This window comes from Pseudopodoces humilis, chromosome 5, assembly GCF_049639895.1.
Source record: "Pseudopodoces humilis isolate 2021_Gansu_Grassland_sample_001 chromosome 5, ASM4963989v1, whole genome shotgun sequence".
NCBI lineage: Eukaryota > Metazoa > Chordata > Aves > Passeriformes > Paridae > Pseudopodoces > Pseudopodoces humilis.
Window position 1 is genome coordinate 61,308,618 of NC_142204.1, and position 13,315 is coordinate 61,321,932.

The 13,315-nt window shown below is 37.0% G+C and overlaps 1 protein-coding gene across 3 annotated transcripts in view; it reads left to right on the top strand.

Moving 5' to 3' along the window:
* Nucleotides 1-13,315, top strand: part of PTPN12 (protein tyrosine phosphatase non-receptor type 12) — a 69,733-nt gene that overhangs the window by 17,941 nt on the left and 38,477 nt on the right. The window contains exon 1 of one of the 3 annotated variants that reach the window (XM_014255200.2): nt 4,756-4,864. The exons of the other annotated variants lie outside the window; for them this stretch is intronic. The gene's annotated coding sequence lies outside the window, so the exon portion shown is untranslated. Of the gene's footprint in view, nt 1-4,755; nt 4,865-13,315 lie in introns of those variants that run through there. 3 annotated transcript variants of the gene reach the window in all.

A 13,315-nucleotide genomic window follows, 5' to 3' on the forward strand; every position in this document is an offset into this window, starting at 1 on the left:
GTGATCATTTCCTTGATTGTATAGGTTTCTTACAATCCTGTACAGGTGCCTTAAAATATGACATAAAAACTTGACTTGCTTTTTCACACCTTCCTTGTTTGTCTATTTTCTTGTGTAATTCATGATGTTGCTTCCCATCTGGCATGCCCTTGCCCATCAGCTCAACATAATTTGTAGACCTGCCATTAGTTTTCAAGTATGGTCTTGTAGTTAAGTTTAAGATTCCTTTTATATCAGTATTCTCCTTTTATACTTAAATTTAGATTTTATCCTTGAAGAGGTCAGGAAGCTGGACTAGATGTTAATTTTAGGTCTCTTGCAACTGAAATATTCCATTCAAAACTTTGTTTGCCTTAGTATTCTAGATGTAGTGCAGGTGAATAGAAAGATCTGCCTGTTTCTTCTGACAGCAGCCACTTAATGTGCCTGAACTTTGACTTCGGCTCTGCCCTTTATTTAGGGTGTGGTGTTTCATGCCTATCACAGCGGATTTCACACTGTGCTGTAATAATTTACATTATTGCTTCTAAGTCTAAGCCTCTTTAAGCCTGACTTATATTTTAGTAGAGGTAGAACCCATTCTTGTGGTTTGGTTGTTGGTGGGGTTTTTTTTGTCCAAAAACTTTTGTTGGTGTTTTGGGGTATTTCAGGAAGAAGGAAACAGAAATACCTTTATCTTTCAGGGTTTTTTAATACTTGTGTTCAGTAACCTGAAAAATATCAGTAATGTTTCACGAAAGAATTCTTAGTCATGAGGTTCTCAACTCTATTGGCTGAGCTTTGTGTCTAGGGCTATATTTGTTCTGTGTCAGGCACACATGTTTCATTTGTGGCCCAGAGATGCTTTGTAAGAATTTCCTTCTGTACGGTTGGCCTGATAACCAAGGACTGCCAGCTGCCCTATTTCCATTAGGATCCTCTGCCCGAGAGGACACTGACACCTAGTGGGTAGGTTCCACTGACACAGGGCAAGAGAACCTGCTGCTTAGTGGCCATCTTTCTTCTAAACTTTTACCTAATTTTTTCTATCTTTTAGATCCTTGGGGTTGTTAGGAAAAAAAGAAAAATCCCAGTCAATTTTTATGTATCTTCTGGAGTTTAAGGAGGGAAGTCTATGCAGTCAAAGTAGCTATGTTTTGTTGTTGTTGGGTTTTAAGGTTTTTTTTTTGTTCCTTAAATCACTCGCATATGAGTCTTGATTGTTTGTAATAAAATGATTCAAGTTAGGGCATTGGCAGTTGTCCTCCCAGCCTGTGAGGAATGTGAGTTACCTGTGGAGCACAGGAAAAAGCAGATCATAAAATCATTGAGTGGTTTGGATTGAAAGAGACCTTAAAGATCATCTAATTCCAATCACTCTGCTCTGGGAAGGGACATCTTGCTCAAAAGCCCACACAGCCTGACCCTGAATACTTCCAAGAATGGGACACCCACAGCTTTTATGGGCAACCTGTTGCAGTGTCTTACCACCCTCATAGTAAAGCATTTCTTCCTAATATCTTAGCTAAACCTGCCTCTTTCATTGCCTGTGTCCTCTGGCTACATGTTCTTGGAAAAAGTCTCTCTCCATCTCTGTTGGCTGCTCTAAGGTCTCCTTGAAGCCTTCTACAGGATGAACAACCTCAATTCTCAGCAGGATGAACAACCTCAATTCTCAGCAGGATGAACAACCTCAATTCTCAGCAGGATGAACAACCTCAATTCTCAGCAGGTGTTCCAGCTTCTCACCTCCAAGACAGACAGTGCCTCTAAGTTGCCTTCAGATCTGTGCCTGTTCTTTCTATGAAACTTGAAGCCTAATAATTGCCTAATTGCTGCCTTGCAGCTCATCCTGGGCATGTTTAACTGGGAACCAAGTAGCAGGGGAAGCTCTAACAAAACCATGGATTTTCCAGGAATGTTCCTAAGCAGAGAGCAGTGCTTAGAAATCAAACTTTCTGAAAATATTCATCAAAATGTTCATATTTCTTTAAAGACAAAAATAGACATTTTGTTTCTGAAGTAATAAAATCCTCATTTCTTCATCAGAGACAATAAACACTGCCTAAAACTTGACAGCAGGAGATGCCATGCTTAAGTATTGCTGCAGATTATTGTTTGATCTCTCAAGTGTTTAAATTATTCTGCTGTAGTACTCATTAAACAATAATGTACTGGGTTTGGATTTGTTGACCATCTGGTAACTTTGTAAATGTTGAGACAATTTCAAGGAACTTAAATTAGGACTTAAAATCAAAGAAAAGCCTTTCAGGCCCCTTTAATGGTACAAGAGTCATAGAAAGTATAGACTGACATTGCTTAGGATGAGGGTGTTAGGCTTAAATGTTCAGGGACTGTTTTTAAAAGGAAAATATTGCTTCCTTGTCCAGAGTAAACATTGGCTTTTTTTTTATTTTCCTGAAAGATGCTAATATTTGCTAGCATTCTTTGGTTACTTAGAAAGTATCCCCAAATAAAACCAGACTATTACAGCCAAAACCATTGCCATAAAAATGAATTCATGTTTTATATGAATTACCAGGAAGCAAATGTAAAAGCTGTCAACACTTTTTGTGTGCATTTAGACAATGCAAGCAATAGTAGAATTTGAATGCTTCTGTTCTAAGGGAAAAATTTAATTAATTTAAAGTTGAATTAGTTTCACTAATTTCAGACCACAAAGAAAATTAAAAACATAATCCATCAAAACAGAAAAATCACAGCTTTAACTAACCTGTTATGTTAATCAAGAAGGAAAATTATTTTTTTTCTGTGTCCTGTTGTCTGTTGAGAATTTATATCATTTCATCTGTAGTTTACCAGCAGGCTGGACTAGCTACTGAATACAGGGTATCAGTAATTATTTAGTGTCTTTTTTCCTTGGTGACTTCTGTAACACCTGTGTTGCCACGTAGTTATTTGTGACATGCATTTATTTGTGTTTCCTTTATTATAACTTCTAGCCTACAACTTTATTTAGCATTTTTGATGTTTATTCTTTTTTCTTTTATCTTGAAAGTTGGTTCTCTTCATTAATGTTGTATTCCCATCTTCATCTCTTACTGTCTACAGGTTTGTGATCAAATATTTTAGTGTGCACTGCTTTGCTGGAAAGGTCATGAAGGAAAATGCCTGCTTGGTCTGGGAAGTTTTTTTGAGAAATTCTGCTTGTGAAATCCTTTCAGTCAGATTATTTTTTTTTTTTAATTTTTCCTTTTAAAAACAAAGAGACTAGTCTCAACTGAATTCCTGTAGAAATTCGCATACTCTTCTTTTGAATTGGCACTATATCAAATACTTATTTGAAGCTTAGATTGGAACAGTTTCCTTTTCCAAGAAAGGAAGTGGAGTCACATATTCCACATAGATGAGAATTATAGATAAAGGTGGGATCTGAAGGTGTTCCCGTGTGTTTCTGAAATACCTGGAAGTAAATCTGTCATCCAGAAGCCGGAGGTGTTGAATGAAGTTGTTTGTGTATCAGATAAAAACCCTGTGCTATTGTTTACCAAACAAACTATCAACTTGTACATTCTGGATTGTAAATATTAATCTTTTTAAAGCAGTGGCAGCTGAGGTTTGTTTTAAATTTATCAGCAGCTTGATTGACAAGGCCCTTGTATGAACCAGATTCGTTCTACCAATTGACTTGAGGACCTTTCTGTTTGTTGAAATTTGTCACTGTAGAAGGACTGTATTTTGCACATTAGCTGTGTAGCAGATTGAAGTTGTGGAGTACTTGAAAACCTTTAGATGATTGAGCATATACTTCATATGAGGTAATTTTTTCTTTGCTCTTCAAAATATAAAAATTACAGAAATGATTGCATTATAAATGTAAAAAAGGCATCCTACAACTATTTGGAAAATAATTTAAAATTTTAACAGTGGTTTTGAGGTACAGAATAAAGTTTATGTAACAGCTTTATTGTAGGGGTATGAGGAGTGTAGTGTTAGAGGTTTTCAGCACTGGTTTTAAGAGGATGTACAATGAACATCTTTTACTTGACACTTTAGGTACAAGCTTTTGTGAGTCTTCAGAATTAAAAGTTTCTTCCAAAAAGCTCCTGATTTTAAAAAGGTTAAACCTCAAACTGTTTGATTAAAACAGTATTTTCATTTACTTTCTAGTAACCTCACTGTAGTATTCTTGTCTTTGTATCTTGTCAAGATACAGGCTTGCCAAAGAGACAACTGTTTCCTTTGTAGCAACTTTTGGATTGGCATGGCCTTGAGAGTACCTGGGATTTGTGTTACTGTGGAATTCAAAGTGTTAATGGTATGTCAAACAATAAATAGTTATGGTGGAGAAGCACCACAGTCTTTTCCTTTTCTTGAAATGCTTATTAAACAAAGTATGAGGCAAGTAAGAAACATTCTGCTTGAGTGGTATCACTATATTAATACTATAATACGTACTCTTAATGGTAATACTATGTAGATGCCTGTGTTCCTTTTCTAGGAGACAATTACATACAATATAGCATGAATGAAGAAGATTTAAGGACCTTTTCTTGAATTCAGGAGAAACTAATTAATTGGCAAAGTTCATATTGTTCAAGCATTTGAGCATTTAGCAGTTCTACTTGAATGTTCAGCCATTAAAGCAAGAAATTGAATGGAGAGAAGTAATGTGAAGTAATTAATAGAAATAACTAGTCTGAATTTATTGTTTCTGTACAAGCCATTACTGCTTTGGTTTAATTTCAATAATTGCTTTATAGATTTCTGCTATATATTCTTTCTGCCAGAATTATGAGAATTTTGTTGGCCATTGGATAACCTGTCCTGTCTCTTTCTGAAACCTGAATTATGCTTGGAAGGTGTGTGATTCTGAATTGTTGGGGACAAATTTGTTCGGCAAAAATTGACAGATACTGCAAATGTAAGTGATTACAACACAGAATTATTGTGTCTCTCTGTAAATATTGTGCTGGTTATTAGCTAGGGTTATTACAGTTGAAGTCTTAGTACAAGTTTGTGACTTCAGTGAGGCTACTACTTCTTTCTAGCTCTTAAAATGCTATTGAACTCTATCATAAATGGCCTCTTTATAACTAGCACATTCCTTGGCTTCCAAACACAGCCTCAAAGAAAGGGTGAAAATAGTTGTAAGCGTGTTTTCTCCAGATAGTAGAAATGTACTTTCTATTTTCTATCTTATTTTTTTTTTACAATCCCTTATATATTCCCTGTGTATGCATTGCTGCATGGAAGTACTGATTCAGTCTTTCCCAAAAGTTTTTTTATTTTTATTTATTAAATAGTGGGGGTTATACTTGCCAGTCATGAGCTGGCATAACTATGTTATCAGTATCATAGTTTTACCTGCTGAATTGTGGGGGTTCTAAACTGCTGAAAGTCTCTAAAGATACTGTGTTTCTATACAACATTCAAGCTTGCTTAAAAAAATAAAATTAAGACTTCTAGTGAAAGATAAAATTGGCATTTTTTTGTTGGAATTGTATATTAAACACTAAATGTGTGTTATTGAATAGCAATTCAACTAATTGCCAAAGGATGTCACTAAAAGGAACAGCAGCTCTGAGCTCTAAAGATGTTTCAGTAAGGTAATTCAGGCTCAAAACTAGATGGCAATTACAGTGTTTCTTGACTTCACAAAGAGCTCTGCTTTTTGCCCAGAGCAGTTGTTAGGCTCCAGCTTTTCAGCTTAAAGTCATTCTCAGTGAAGGTCTTACAGGGCAGGATCTGTGTTGCAGATAAATTGGCAAGACATGGCTGTTGAAACCATTTTGGGAAGGCAGGACTAGCTATGACAGACTATTTTTGAGGGAGTGTGAGAGTGTGTGCAGATTTATGAAAAGGCTAAAATAAGGTTTTAATAAGGCTCTAAGACTATTCTCCTGTGCCTTTATTTATGGCATCTTTGGTAGCAGGGGACTAGCTGGTAGGAAATTCTAGTTTACTTCTATTGGAGTGAAAGCTCAGTTTTTCCTGTTTCAGTCATGGTGCTTTTTTTTTTTTTCACCTTGTATGAATTGCTTCGAAAACAAACTCTGACCTCAAGGAAATGTGTTCCAAGGCGTGGGAAAAGAGGAAGGGTTTTGCATCTTGTGAAGGAAGAGGGAGGAGAATTTGGGTTGGTTCCCCCCCTTTTCTTTCATGCTGAGCAGAAACAAAAGCAAGATACATTCTCCATGGATCTTAATGCTTCATGCCACATACTATGAAGTCACAGGCAAGGGAATGGTAAAGACTGAGGAGTAATAGGTGGTGATAGATGATGAAATATTTCAGGGAGAGTTGATATGGTTAAAAAACCTTGATATTCTTCAAGGGTAGAGGCTAGTACTTATTTAGATCCTCTTGCTGTTTGTTGATATGAATTGTACCTCGTGTATTTGCTGTGCAGGTTTTCCTGTGAATGCTTATCATAGGGTGCTTTTGAGTGTTTCAGGATGTTATGTTGGTTGAGACACAAGCACTGAAGCTGAAGAGCCACAAAGCTGTCACAAACGGTGGCTGGTTCAGCCCCTCCTGTGGCCATGAAAAAATATCGCTTGTGTTCCGGTTAGCTGCCTGGTTGACCTGGGATAAAACCTCTTGCCTTCGGGGTGTTTTTTTGTGGAAAAGGTATAAACTCACCTTTAGATACTTTTTTCTGTGTTTCCAAGGTCCTGGGACATTGTTGCTTTGGTATCTGTTCCTGTTACATCAGAGCTGTTGGGTTTTAAAGTAAATCTGGTGTGTGTAATGGACATGGGGACAAGTATCTACTTCATCTCTATTTTGGGTGAAGGACATGGTCTGTAGAAGTTTTCACTCAAATGTTGCATTGATAATGTTACATCCAGGATGCCAAAATTTGATTTACTTCAGAGGCAGAGTCTGGGATAGACTGTCAAGATGGAGTGGACTGTAGTGTGGTCACTTCTCCTGGATAACTCAGAGTGGCTCTTGAAAAGAGGTTTATATATAACCATTTCTTGTTTTAAATAAAGATTAAATGTGATGGTTTTAATATACCTGTGCTATCAGCATGCATAAAGCCTAATACTGAAGGAATAAGAGAAAAGTTATGAATCCAGTAACTTGGAAATCATTATTTTAAACAAGGGGGTTCCCTGGTTTGAGTTTTATTTCTTTGTTTCTCTAACTGCTTTGGTTCTATATGCTGTTTGGGTTTATATGGTGAAGACAGAAAGTCATCTTGTTGAAAAAATTTCGAGGCTTATTTCTGTTTTGAATTATCAACAATTGTTCTGTAATTAATCTAGCTCTCTTAAGAAGCCTGCTATTTGTAGTGTGTGCTAATGTTAACCTTTTCTAACCTTTTCAAGGTGCTTCCTAGACTTGAGTCCGAAGCAGTCAACTTTCTAATTGAGTACTTTTGTACTAATAGAAATTTTCATGTTCTTCACTCATAGTCTATAAAGAACTGTTACTGTTTCATTGTCCAGCATGTTTTCGCTTCTCCTAATGTTCTCACAGTAGTCACTGCAATAACTGACCAGGAAACAGTATGATTCAGAGATGGGAAGTTGTAATCCCAATTCTTAATGAGTGTGTGTCCTGGGGTGACTGTATGATACTGGTATCCCAAATTGCCTGGTTTACGCTACATATTAACTAAATATATTATATTTTATATTAATAAATATATATATTAATAAATATATCTAGTTAATAATACATATTAACTAAACTAGGACAGTGTGCTACTGGAGTTTCTAAACTATCTCAGCACATACATTAGCAACCTACTAGCTAAAGCTGAATTATGCTTTAATAATTTAATGTCCTGCTTTGCTTGATGATTTCCTTGCTTGTTGCCAAACTGCAGATCTGCTTAGTCTTCTCCAACTTCGTAAAACTGGCAGTAGGTATGTGGCTTAACTATAATGCTGAACATAAATTACCTGTAATTGATAGTACTGCTAGTTTAGACTATGATTAACATGCAAATAGTATAAAAATAGTTTTAGGAATGAGAGAGGAAAGGAGACTTTTGAAGCAGTCAGGCCACATTTTGATAGTGTCTGCATAAAGGTATCTTTAGTTATTAGCAGTCTGGGAGATGTGCCTGATTCTAATGCTTTTCTTAGGGAAATTACAGGTTTGGAAAAATTGGAAATGTTGATCTTACTCTGACAGTACCTAATTTTGGAGAGTAAGCTGCTGGTTTGAGTTTTTCACCTGATTCTGATTTTAATGTGATACTGAAGAAAGTAGGATGTACCCCTAACAGGCTGCTTGCAGTATTATCATTTTGCCTTCTCTACGTGAAAATATACCAGCTATGTCTTCATTGGCTGATACGTCTTTATGGGATAGAAACCTCCAGTTAGTGCAGTAACATGAATTCACCACTTTCCTGAGAAAATATCAGGGAGTTAAGGTGATGTAAAATCATAAAGGATTTTACATAAACCCACAAGGATTATTGAAGTCCAACTCCTGAACAGAACACACCGTACAATCTAATACTGAACTAATGCTGTTTTCAGTTGTCTGGGTCATTTTGGAGGGATTTTTCTTCTGCATGGTTCCCACAACCCTCCTGGAATGCAGTGTTTGTTGGACTCATCATTGTCCTGCTATGAAATGCTGAAGACAGAGCTCCCAGGGGAGTGTACTTACACTTGTAACTTATCTATTAATCACTTCAGAAGAGATTTGCTTGGAGCACCTAGAGCTCCAGGGTTAGTAGGTATTGCCAGAAGAGAGTGCCAAGGCAATGAAAACTCTTCCTTCTATCAATTCAGCCTACAATCTCCTTTCAGGGCTTTGTTTTAGAGAGATACAGGCCCAGTGCAGACTGCTAGCCTCTGTTATTGCGGCCAAAGCCATCTGTGAATGTTGAGATACAGTGAAGTTTTACAAAGCCCATTGTTTATGTTTGACTAGTATTTGGGAAGGCTTTTTCCCTCCTTCATGAGGGCTAGGAATTCTTGTAAACAACTGGTGTTTGAAAGCTGACAGGAATCAAGGGGGAAATACTGACATGAGTCACAAGTGTATGTATGCTATTTTACAAATACTCCCAAGACAAAGTGTTGTTCACTGTGTTCATTTATTCCTTGCTATTGCAACCTGGAGTTGCACATGCACTCCTGAATAGTCCATTCTCCACCTGAGTTTGCTACCATCAGCTAGTCGTGGTGTTTCCCATAGACTTCACTGATAAGAAAGTGGCATAGGAAAACTCCAGTTGGATTTGCAAGGCCTTGAAGTTGAAATACTTCTGGAATCAAAGCAGTTTTAGGATGTCAGAGCCCCATTTGAGCACTGGTACCGAAGTCTGCACTGCACTGTCTATTGCCAAAAGCATCTCTGTAATTTCATCGTTCATAGGCACAGAACCTGAAACCAGGGTTATCTGACCACAGACAACCATAAGATAGTAATTTTGAAATTTTTTTGTGGTAATTTACTTCACATTGCTCCAGACAGGTACATTTTTCTCACTGTATGAGTACTAGCGAATGTATTCTGCCCTAGAAAGCTGTATCTAAATTATTTGAATGAGACCAGAGTTGCACATAATATTTGGTTTTTTCTTTCCTTCCTGTTAGTAAGAAAAATGCAATGTCCAGCTTTCGATAGAAATAGCTGTCTAATTTTATGAAATGAGTGCATTAATACATTTTGTCTTCTAGCATCATTTATGCTCTAATTTTTAAGGTAACTCCTATGGAAGATTTTCTGTAATTGCTTGTTTGTTTCAGTATTTCTTAATGCACTATGGCAAATTTTGCAGAACAAAATATGTTCCTCTGTGATTGGCACAATGTCAGCAGACCACTGCCAGAGCTGTGTAGAGCTTCCTGAGCCTGGTTCTATGGCCTGGTGTCACATGGTGAGAGGGTGTTGTGGAATACTGTAGCAGCTGGTGTCTGACACTCTGGTATGTCTTGCTCCTCATGAATGCTCAGAAAGGAGAGTCGAGAGAACATCTCTGTTGTATTATCTCATTTGGACAATTAGAAATGTCAGACAAGGCTGGTGAAATATTTGTATTGTTCTCCTTCAAAAGAAGTCTAGAAAGGAGTCAAAGGAACTTTTGTATCTTAAGTAAAGTTTATGCTTTTGAAGTGAGATCTTTAAATTTCAATAGGCTATATAAATGCTTTCTTTAATCCACAAACAGCACTTCTATGATATTAGTCTTTGTGTCTTTAAAGGCTTTCTAAAGTTTTAAACAAACTGCCAACGAAATTCAAAAATCTGTATTTCCTGAACTAATTGGACCAAGTTCTTCTTGATATGGTAGGGTTCTACAAGTAGGGTTTAAAAAGCTGGCTTGTCTTTTTGTAAAAACTCTGAAGTAGATTTGTAGTACAGATTGTAAAACCACTGTGGAAGTTGGAAGTATGTTTCTGAAACTTAAATTGCTTCAAAGACTCATCTCCCCACTGTCACATGTGGTGTTTGTCACCACCCCACAAACCACTTCTGTCAGATAATGAATAAGCAGAATTAAAATTGAGCTTTTCTAATGACTGGAACTGAAGGCCTTGTGAATGTAATTCTTAAAGTGTGTATTTATGGCTCACCATGCTTACTCTTTGACCATTTTGTTTGTTCTTAAAAGAACATATCAGTGAAGACTTCCATGGTACCAGAATAGCAGTCTCACTAAACAGACGAGTGTCTCGGAAGCGCCCAGTGTTATCTGCAGAGGCACCAGGCTGAACCTCCCGTGTCCCTGCTGTTGGTGCCCGAGTATCTTCAGGAAGCATTTTGGCAGTTGACTGACTTAACCCAAATGAGTGCTACTTTGTACTCTAGACAGTTGTTTATAAAGAATTAGCTTGAAACTGGGCTGAGACGGATCTTACTGGCTGTCTTGTCAGCTTAGTCTTAATCTGAACAGAATTCTTTTCTCTTCTGCCCTGTCATTACCCCTGTTCTGCTATTGAGTACATTCTCCTCCTCCTGGTCACTCTGGGCTGTAACCTAGGAAGCACTGGAAGCCTTGCATCCCACAGCAGGCTGTGAGCACACACTGCAATAGCCTTCTGCAGGAATTTTCTGTTGCATGTAGGGCAGAATCCTCTGCTGAATCTGGCACTTTTCCATTCCTGTGGTATTTTGTTCAAAGCTCAGTTTTAAAAATTCTTTCCTTACTCTTTACCTCTTCTAAAGCATGAGACAGATATTATTCTATATAGCAGATACTATTATAAATTGTAAAGAATGCTCCTTACTAATTTTGATTACTGTCAGGACTGTACTTAACTATCTTCTATTACTCATGTCACAGAGCAGCTGGCTAACATGCATTAAAAGCATGAATCCTGAAGTATTTTAGGAACAGATGTGTGCTAGAATCAACCTGTATTTCATTCCTAGGCTTTGCCTTTGGAGTTGGGTTAAGCTAATCCTACTTTTTTGTCTGTTTAGCAGACTGCAGAACAGGGGAGATTGAATCATGTAGGGAAGAAGGCTGTGCTGGATTCTCATAGCATTGTTTTCTAGAGAATGAAACTTGGTACTAGTCACTTGAGCCTCTTTGGCTTAAAGTTTATCCAGATTGTATTGGTGAAAGTGTTTTTTCTTGCATGCCTTTAAAATGGGCTTATACAGAAAAGGATCATCCTACTTTTTGATACCTTACCTGACTTCCTTGAGTGTGTTCTTTCTCATGTAAAATAACTTTTGCTTCTAGTCATGGTTTGTAGAAGTTGTTTTTCTCTAAACTTCTTTTAAGCAGAGTGTTCTGGGGTGACATTTTCCCTATAGAAATCAGTAAGATGGAGGGAAAAACCCTTTAAGACTCACAACCATGTAGGAACAGTACACAAAATCATATTAATGACTGTGCTTGGAAAGTGTCACTGTTGGTATTTGGTTTTTTTTTAAACCCCTCTTAATTGGAGGTTTATAGCCTATTTCAAAGTATTTCTCAGCCTTGCAGTTCATAGCTCATTTAGCCAAATTATGTGCATTCATTTGGCCTTTTCTAGAATCCTGGATATGTTCAGTCTTAGCACAAGTGATATTTTTGGACTTAGGAAAGGTTGATGTTATGTAGGACCGTGTCTCCTATGTGCAGTGGTATTCTTTGTCTGTGTGGTGTCACAAACCGGGTTTCTCTGCCTGTGTGTTCCGATTATGCTGTGAATTTGTTTTTAGTGTTGCAAAGGTGAGTGCAGTCTACACAGGAGCTTCCAGGAACTGTTAGTGTCTTTTTAAGAATTAAATCTTCCTGTTCCTCACTCTCACAATGCTGTCAGGTTAAATATTTAGCAGCTTGATCATTGTGTGGTCAGATGCTTACTACCACACCTCCAGATATTTGCTGGTTTTCTTTGTTGATTAATATTGCAGATTTCTCTCAGAAAATTCATTTTAAGGAAAAAAATGGTTGCAGGCTAGTTCGATTGCTCTTTTTATTGTATAGTGATTGAATCTGTGATGAAGTCCTTGCAGATGAGAAAAACATTGAAAACTGGTGCTTCTTGATTTGTTTGGATTTTTTTTTACCTTGCCATTTGCTCTTGCTCTGCAAATGTCACTTTTCTCGTTTATTGCATGTGTATTATTCAATTAAATTAATGACAGGTTTTATCCACATTTGCATAGGTAATTTGATTTTTTTTTTTTGCTATATCCATATAAATTTTATGAAAATGTTTTTCTCTATGTAAGAGAGATGCTAAGTTTTATGTGATTTTATTCTTAAGGCTGAGGGTGGGGCTAGGACAATTTTGGACCTAATATGCATAATTAGTCACCTTAATTGCATAATAAATTAGGAGGAATTATTGGAGGTCTTGAGTTGACAAACATTTTTTAATTAAATTGTGCAGTGAATGTCCTGTGTTTTCTTCTTGAATTGTTCTAAAGCTACTAAAACTGGCTTTCCAAACAGATCTTCCTTATGGAATCTTTCTGTTTGTATGTTGTTGCATAGTCAGTGACAAACAAGATTTACATTTTTAACTGGCAAAAAGCTTCTCCCATTATCCCCCTTCCCCAGAAGAACATAAGTCATTAATGTTTTGAGTCTTCAAGTGTACAATGATGAATTGAATATGGAGGGAGGGAAACATGAAGAATGTCTGTCCTTCTTCCGTTTCAGAATACCCCTCCACTGGAGATGCTAGGCTTGTTTGAAGCTTGAAAGAAGCTTCCTCTTGATAGTCTTATGCACCAGCACCATGTCAGTGTTGATAGAATGACTGGGTTTGCAACCACCAGAGTTAAATTTCTTAGTTATTTGTGTTCCTTTTTAAATCTGGATGTCTATACAGTTTAAAATAATAAGCACTGCTGGGTCCTCTTGTATTTATTTTTTTTTAATGGGAACTTTTACTCCTCAGCTTTAAGGTTGTAAAAGCCTAATTTGTTTGGAATGATAAAAGCTGTA